The sequence below is a fragment of the Notolepis coatsorum genome (assembly GCF_963971535.1).
Source record: "Notolepis coatsorum genome assembly, chromosome: 2".
In the NCBI taxonomy this organism is placed as follows: Eukaryota; Metazoa; Chordata; class Actinopteri; order Aulopiformes; family Paralepididae; genus Notolepis; species Notolepis coatsorum.
In genome coordinates, this window is record NC_140166.1 from 222,403,387 (window position 1) to 222,410,886 (window position 7,500).

General features: G+C 48.2%; 1 protein-coding gene across 1 annotated transcript in view; it reads right to left on the minus strand.

Annotated features, from left to right (window-relative positions):
• scfd1 (sec1 family domain containing 1) overlaps window positions 1-7,500 on the minus strand; it is a 102,998-nt gene that overhangs the window by 69,174 nt on the left and 26,324 nt on the right. The gene's annotated exons all lie outside the window — the stretch shown is intronic.

Genomic DNA, 7,500 nt, shown 5'->3' on the forward strand with positions numbered 1-7,500 from the left:
TGGCCAAATTCCCAATCAGGTCTCTGACATCAAGGCCACCTAATCATCCCTTCCCCTTAATTGGCTGATATCAATCCCTATCTCCTGAGCCATTTCAGCCATTGTGTAGTAGTGTGATGTGTGCCGGGTGCCAGTGTATGGCAGCCATTGAGCCTGCGTAGCCCAAGGTTGGGTGCTACCAGTGGTGGTGAAGGAGGCAATTTCCACCCTACATTGTAAAGCACTTTGAGTGTCTAGAAAAGCGCTATATAAATGTAATGAATTATTATGGAAAAACTATTTCCCAAGGTCTTAGGCGAGTTCCCAGTTCTCCTAACACCAGGGTTTCTCAGTCTCACTTTGGAAGACCACAGCGGTTCCAGCTGGTATTTGGCAGGTATCACATTGGGTCTGAATGTCGTATATTAGGTCCCGAAACGGTCCAACGCGGTATTGGACTCAGCGGGAACATGTGTTCTGCCCAGTCGTGCCTCATGTTTACTGCCGGTGGGACCCAACAGCGGGACGCCAGAGTCCATCTGAGACACCGAAACATTAACCCTTTCACTGCCGCACTACCAAACGGTTAACCCTTTCACGGCGACAATACAGCAGGTTAAAACCCTTTTCACTGCCACATGACAAAGGGTTAACCCTTTCACTACCACACTACAGGTTAACCCTTTACTATCACTCTACGGACGGTTAGCTTCTCGCTCTGAGGGGGAGGAGCTCTTGCAGAGCAATCGCTAGGAGATCTGCTCGCCTCAAAACCTATAGTTTCGCCTAAAAACACGAGTAATTACATATAAACGAGTAATCGCGATCGCCGATGGGATCATTGGAATTATTCTTTTTGGAGTACCTTCTGGCTCAGGTAAGGTATATTCTATGTCTATTTTACCGAACCTGAACCAAGCTTCTTCTAACGATCGCATATCGCAGATCCTTCCTCGCAAGACATCGTACCTTAGAGTCGGTCTAGTATTCCATTCTATTCGTTCTTTTTTTTTTATCTACTTTTTCTCCCATTTTCTATTTTTTCTCCCATCCCAATTTCGTATCGTCCAATTCTACCCTCCCCTGTCTCGAACGTTGCTAGACTATGCCTCCCACAAGCCGGCTGCAATGTGGACGAAGCCTTGCATCACGTGTCCCCTCCGGTACACGAGGAAGCAGCAGTCGCATCTTTTCACCTGCACAGCGCGATCTCTCAGCGTCGGGGGTCTGCGTTTGGAGGGACACGCCGCCCCCGTCGCTTCCTGATTCTGCTGCGCAGGCGCACCAACCGACCTGTAGGAGTCGCTGTCCACAACGTCCGATCCCCACCCATCAGCTTCCCACCCCTGCTAATACTGCCAATTGTATTAGTATGAATGACCAGCCAAGCTGATAGCAATGCGGAGAGCTGGGCTCGAACCCAGCGTCTCCTGCATTGGTGGTGAGCGCCTTGCCCACTGCACCACCCTTCCATTCTATTCTTTCCACAATTACGGAGAAGAGGCTGAAACGCGGATCCTTTGAAGTGATGACCTCACAGGAGGCTTAGTGTGTCATCATCATCTATCTCCGCCCACAGCGCTAACACAATATAGCTACTGGACCAGCGGTGCGATATCCTCTTACATGTGTGGAATGCACTCCCCTCTGCATTGACCATAAATCAACGTACAGTATATTACCTTCAGGGGACGAAGATATATTTGGTGACAAAGGCATGCACACCACCAGACACTTTTATCATTCTATCACAGATAGAGGGAATTTTAGTAGAGTAAATGGTAAATGGCTGCATTTATATAGCAGCTTTTATCCAAAGTGCTTTACAATTTGTTCCTCACATTTGACCCGTTCACGCTCCCGACGGCAGAGGTGTCCATGCAAGGTGCCAACCTGCTCATCGGGAGCAGTTAGGGGTAGGGATGTCCCGATCAAATTTTTTTGCTCCCGATCCGATCCCGATCATGTGATTTTGAGTATCTACCGATACCGATCTTTCCTGATCCGATCAAAAAAATAATAATAATACCGTAATTCCTCTAATAGTAACCGGGTCTCAAATACAAGCCGGGTCTCTATTAATGGCCGGGTGCGCTCTTGAGCTAAGCAATTATAAGCCGGCCTCCTAATACAAGCCGGGTTACTAATATACTGAGCTGCATACTGAGCTGCATACTGAGCTAGTTACTTGATTTCACTTTGAAAACGTTGAAATGACCAGTGACCACCTGTAATTGCACTGTTTACTATTTCATACAGTACTTGGTTTCAATAAATGAACCCAGTACATTTTACTGGGTTCAAACTGACACAAAATGTTGATTTATTCATTATGATCCGTTTGAAAATTTGAAATATAGGCCTCCCTCTTATACAGGCCTCCTCCTAATACAAGCCTGGTACCCGCTACAGTTGAAACAAATACAAGCCGGGGTTACTATTAGAGGAATTACGGTAATTTTTATTTTTAAATTTTTTTATAAATTTTTTTTCCAATCCCAATTTCTCACATTACATTCACCCTGAATGTTGACGTTATCCAGGTGAAAAGTTAACTTCATTCAAGCGAGGCATTGCAATCCTTGACATAATTAATTTGATGTATAATTAAATCAAAGGAAATGCGTTTGTTTTGGCAAAATTCTTCTGCTCTGTGTGACAATAAATAAATTAATGATGATATGCAATTTACAACCAAAACTAAGGCCTCAGTATGAGTTTAAGACGTGAACATGGTCATGTTTGTTGAATAAAAAAAATAAAGTAAAAAAAAATAAAAAAATATCCAGATTTTTTTTTTTTTTTTTCGACCCCGATCTTCGGAAAATCACGTGATCGGATCGGGACATCCCTAGTTAGGGGTTAAGTATCTTGCTCAAGGACACTTCGACACGCTGCCGGGCGGGGGGGGCAGGAATCGAACTGGGAACCTCCTCTCTGATGAAATGCTTACATGTGGGGGACTGTGTGTATGTACAAGGAGGGATAAACAAAAGTATTTTAATTATTAAAATTGTAATTACCGTGTACATTGACGATAAAATAATCTTCTTTATTGGAATCTAATCTATTAAGACAGTAGGACAGCAGTTAGTCGGCAGCAGTGTTGTAGTCGAGTCACTAAATATCGAGTCAGAGTCGAGTCTAGAGTCCCCAGTGTTCGAGTCCAAGTCCGAGTCACCAAAGAAGAGTCCGAGTCGAGAGTCCCCATTACCCCGAGTCCGAGTCATCGAGGTTGAGTCCACTCCACTCTGGCCGTCAAAGAGCTGACAGACAAATAAAAAAGGTCTACATTAAACATAAATGACACAGCGGTCACCGTTTAAACGGGAGTTTATTCACTTTGTGACACAATAGCCAAACAAATGCACTAGGCATCAATATCTTATGCCAATAAATATTTTTTCTTTTTTTAATAAAATAACTGTATTTATCAATTAACAAGTCCGAGTCCTCGTCTGCACTTTCCGAGTCCGAATGCAGTCAATGCTCGAGTCCAAGTCCAAGTCATCAGTGCTCAAGTCCAAGTCGAGTCACAAGTCCTGAAAATCAGTCCAGGACTCGAGTTCTACAACACTGGAGGCTAAAATAACCGTCTCTTATTCTACTGTATTTCAACAGTGTCTGGAATGAGAGAGGGAGACAGAGTGGGAGAGATGGAGACAGAGTGGGAGAGAGGGAGACAGAGTGGGAGAGATGGAGACAGAGTGGGAGAGAGGGAGACAGAGTGGGAGAGATGGAGACAGAGTGGGAGAGATGGAGACAGAGTGGGAGAGATGGAGACAGAGTGGGAGAGAGGGAGACAGAGTGGGAGAGATAGAGACAGAGTGGGAGAGCGGGAGACAGAGTGGGAGAGATAGAGACAGAGTGGGAGAGCGGGAGACAGAGTGGGAGAGATGGAGACAGAGTGGGAGAGAGGGAGACAGAGTGGGAGAGATGGAGACAGAGTGGGAGAGATGGAGACAGAGTGGGAGAGATGGAGACAGAGTGGGAGAGATGGAGACAGAGTGGGAGAGATGGAGACAGAGTGGGAGAGAGGGAGACAGAGTGGGAGAGATGGAGACAGAGTGGGAGAGATGGAGACAGAGTGGGAGAGAGGGAGACAGAGTGGGAGAGATGGAGACAGAGTGGGAGAGAGGGAGACAGAGTGGGAGAGATGGAGACAGAGTGGGATAGATGGAGACAGAGTGGGAGAGATGGGACAGAGTGGGAGAGATGGGACAGAGTGGGAGAGATGGGACAGAGTGGGAGAGATGGGACAGATCCCAGGCCAGCGGGGGGTGCACAACACGGTTCCAAACGCACCTCAACACACAGCACAATGGCAGATCCCAGGCCAGCGGGGGGTGCACAACACGGTTCCAAACGCACCTCAACACACAGCACAATGGCAGCAGCAGCAGGGATATTGAAAATCGGACACTTCTTAATAAGAGAGAGACACTGCGTTCTTCTTGTGCTCCTTTATTCAGTACAGGAGGAATGTGCAGAGCAGTGAGCAGACACGCGTTTGGAGGGAGAGTAGAGGCGGCAGAAGCCTCCTTCCTTCCTCTCTTCCAGACGTGGTTTCTCGGCAGCAGCAGCAGCAGGACGGAGAGCCTCGTTTACGTCACTCACACACGGCTCCCACAGCTCCATCTGTCTTCTCTGTCCGCTCTCCTGGTTGGTGCCCAATATGTGACGGCACTGATCGCTTTCTAATTGTCTTATATTGTTTTAATAAACTGCCAGGGTCATGTTGACCTGTTAAAAACCACCACAATATCCAACCACAGGCCAATGTCTCAAGTCAAGTCAAGAGTTTTAATTGTCACGGCATACAGGTATACAATGAAATGCGGGTGGTCTAGCCCGCAACGATGTGCAATACAGTGGTACAACATATAATAGAATCAAAGAAGAAAACAACATTGTGCAGTAACAGGTAACAGGTAACATGGAGTGACATCTCGGTATCTGTACATAGTTATTTACAGAGCATGTGGGACATGCTAGTTAGCTTTGGTAGTGCAATACACTGTTCCTGTTATTCTAATTTAAAGTGTCCTTTCCTTTGGCCATAAGTGTGCGTGTGTGCGACATGAGTGTGTGCCCGCTCATGTTAATGTCTTGTGCTTGGGCCAGGTCTGTGTGCCCTCTGCTTGGGCCAGGTCTGTCTGTCTTCTGCTTGGGCCAGGTCTGTCTGTCTTCTGCTTGGGCCAGGTCTGTGTCCTCTGCTTGGGCCAGGTCTGTGTCTTCTGCTTGGGCCAGGTCTGTGTCCTCTGCTTGGGCCAGGTCTGTGTCTTCTGCTTGGGCCAGGTCTGTCTGTCTTCTGCTTGGGCCAGGTCTGTCTGTCTTCTGCTTGGGCCAGGTCTGTGTCCTCTGCTTGGGCCAGGTCTGTGTCTTCTGCTTGGGCCAGGTCTGTGCCCTCTGCTTGGGCCAGGTCTGTGTCTTCTGCTTGGGCCAGGTCTGTCTGTCTTCTGCTTGGGCCAGGTCTGTGTCTTCTGCTTGGGCCAGGTCTGTGTCTTCTGCTTGGGCCAGGTCTGTGTCTTCTGCTTGGGCCAGGTCTGTGTCTTCTGCTTGGGCCAGGTCTGTGTCTTCTGCTTGGGCCAGGTCTGTCTGCCCTCTGCTTGGGCCAGGTCTGTGTCTTCTGCTTGGGCCAGAAAGGCAGGTCTATTGGTCTTAAATGGTAAATAAAATGGCAAATGGTGCATTTATATAGCAGCTTTTATCCAAAGCGCTTTACAATTTGTTCCTCACATTTGACCTATTCACTCACACATTCACACACCAACAGCCGAGAGCAGTTAGGGGTTAAGCGTCTCGCTCAAGGACACTTCGACACAGTGCCGGGGAGGAGCGGGAATCGAAACGCGAACCTCCAGATTACCAGACGACTGTTCTGCCTCCTGAGAAACTGTCGCCCCACTGGTCTTCTGCTTGGGCCAGGGGGGGGGGGGGGGGGGCAGGTCTGTCTGTCTTCTGCTTGGGCCAGGGAGGCAGGTCTATAGGGAGGTGTAGTGGTTACTTCCTGGTCTATAGGGAGGTGTAGTGGTTACGTCATTGCTGTTTTCGGCCGGTCCACCTCGCTTGAAATTGCAATGCATTTCCCCATTGCCCATTTCTAAATCGTCTCGTTTAAAACAAATAAAGCGTGAACATTTGCATGGTGTACCTTTCTGTGCGTATTCATCCACAATCTATAGCTCAACATGAAAATATTCGCAAATAATCGTAAAAAAGAAAATCGCCGAATTTTATTTCAACCAAAAATGCTTTAACAATAATGTTAGTGATAGAAGAAGAAGGGAACTCATTTTGTGCAAAAATGGAAAGCTTTCCAATGTTCATGAGGCAGAATTGTTACAATAGCCGATAATCCATTTTCCCAATGATAAATCCCTGTACGGGTGGACGTCGCAGGTGGTCCAAAGTGACGTCAGACTAATGGTAAATGGCTGCTTTTTTTTATATAGCGCTTTTTTTTTTTTTTTTTACTTTGACCAGTCAGCTGGTTCTTTTTAGCGTTTATCGCTTTTTCTTCGCATTCATACTTGGTCAAGTTCGACCGACAGAAGCAGGCTGAAAGGGTTCAGATGGGGGGGAAGACACTCTGGGAAAGGCACGGCTGCCGTCTGGGATTCGAACGCGCTCAGCCCCAGATCCGCGCGAGCGCGGTTGTCCACGGCGCTGAAATAGCACTCGCGGTACGTGGTGAGCTACTGGAGCTCCCCTATATAGCGCTTTTATCCAAAGCGCTTTACAATTTGTTACTCACATTTTTACCCATTCACTCACACATTCACTCACACATTCACTCACACATTCACTCACACATTCACACACCGACGGCGGAGGCGACCGTGCAAGGTGCCGACCTGCTCATCGGGAGCAATTAGGGGTTAAGTGTCTTGCTCAAGGACACATCGACACGCTGCCCGGGAGGAGCGGGAATCGAACCGGGAACCTCCGGATTGCCAGACGACTGCTCTACCTCCCGAGCCACTGTCGCCCCAGACTACACCTCCCTATCGGTCTTCTGCTTGGGCCAGGGAGGCAGGTCTGTGTGAATTACAACAGCTCCCGATTCTGACGAGAAACGGTGGAAAATACGGTTTTCATACAAAGCGATCCAAATAACACAATATCATAATTCACGGTTGTCATGAGCACATGACACGAGAGTGGGTACACACGGGGAAGTTATGGCAATAATATTCTTTGATCCTGGGTGGCAGACGGGTCTGTTCTGATGGTTAAATATCTCCGCGGTGGCGACGCCTGCCGGGTGCCGACGCTCTCTACTACTCGCCGGCACGTCACATCATCACAGCGGTGAGGCATGGAGAGAGCCAGAGAGGAAATGCCTGGCTCAGAGGAAGGTGTCGGGGCCGGTGGGAGGGAGGGAGGGAGGGAGGGAGGGAGGGGGGGAGGGAGGGAGGGAGGGGGGGAGGGAGGGAGGGGCTGGTGTGATGCTGCTTACTGTTGCAGCAGAGTGAGACATAAAGATTTGTAGCCATGAAACTCCATCTATGATATTTA